The sequence below is a fragment of the Gavialis gangeticus genome, unplaced genomic scaffold, assembly GCF_001723915.1.
Source record: "Gavialis gangeticus isolate Ggan-Ray unplaced genomic scaffold, GavGan_comp1, whole genome shotgun sequence".
Classification (NCBI taxonomy): Eukaryota; Metazoa; Chordata; order Crocodylia; family Gavialidae; genus Gavialis; species Gavialis gangeticus.
In genome coordinates, this window is record NW_017729017.1 from 5,232,951 (window position 1) to 5,234,233 (window position 1,283).

The following is a 1,283-nucleotide window of genomic DNA, read 5'->3' on the forward strand; positions in this document are numbered from 1 at the left end:
ATTTGAGGAATAAGGTTGGGAATCTTACTTCTCAGCTGACTGGGCACAATAACAGAGCACAGGGCACTTAGGGCCTAGTGAGATAGTCCTGGAGGAGCCCAGAATGCAATTAAATGCGTAGAACCCAGAGGCCGTTCCCCGTTGGAGTGACCCAGGTCCAGAGACGGTGGAGCTCAGCGTGGGCCTCAGGCAAATGTCCTCTCACATTCTTCCCTTTATGACGATTTTACTCTGCTATTTTGTACACAGGTATTTTCCCTCGTTGCTCTATCATGCCTTTCAGAGCCCCCTCAGGCAGCCACACAGAAAAGAGCCATTTTTCCCCTTGGCTCTATCTGTAGGAGTTTGCACGTGGCAGGTTACTGCGTGGCATGCTGACCAGTCAATGCATATTCAAGCCCTCCTGCTTGGAGCCTGGATTTAGCAACAAATGTTTTCAACCTCAGAACTGCTAAACATTACGGTTCTCAGCATGTCCACAAACATGTTAAGCATTTCAGAAAGGAGACTAAAGAGGCCTCCCGGCCCGTGGGTAGGCTAATGTACCAGGACTGGGGAGAACTGAATTCTGTTCCAGGCGCTGCCAGTGACCTGCTTAATGACCTTGTGCAAGTTATTTCCTTGTGCTGTTGCCTCTCTTCCCACCCTCACAGTGTCCTAACTAGACTACGTAATCCCCAGGGCAGGGAGTGTGTGCCACTGAGTTTGCACAGTGCCTGATTACTGGGGTCCTGATCTGGGCTGGAGCTTGTGGGTGGGATGCACGTTGCAACCCGATAATAGTCGGCCGGATCTGAGAGAAGGTTCTAGAGATTTCTGGGCTAGATCATGGAGAAGGTTTATTTAAGCAACTGTGTTTAACAACAAAGGGATAGTTACAAATAACAATAAAACACTAAATGTTACTATGACATACAATAACACCACAAACATAAACATATATCAGTGGCATTTATCGGTCAGAGCCGGTTGCCGAGCGCGTGCACTTCCTGTCCAATTAGGCTGTGTTAGCCTCTCACAAGTCAGGCGTCCCCGAGTTTGTGAGCTGACTCTGGCGGGTGAGGCATGTTCCAGTGCGATCCTCATCGCGACCTCAGCCTCTGACTGACCAAGTCGAAGGTGACGGTCCCAGTGTCGATCTCCAACGTCTCCACCGCTGTTTGGGCGTGCTGAGACTTTATACTGTTAGCTGACTCTGGTAGCCACTCACAATCTTAGGTTTTGAATCATGCCCTTATTTGGAAGACGCCATCCTTTATGGTACAAGCCTCAGAAAGCGCACA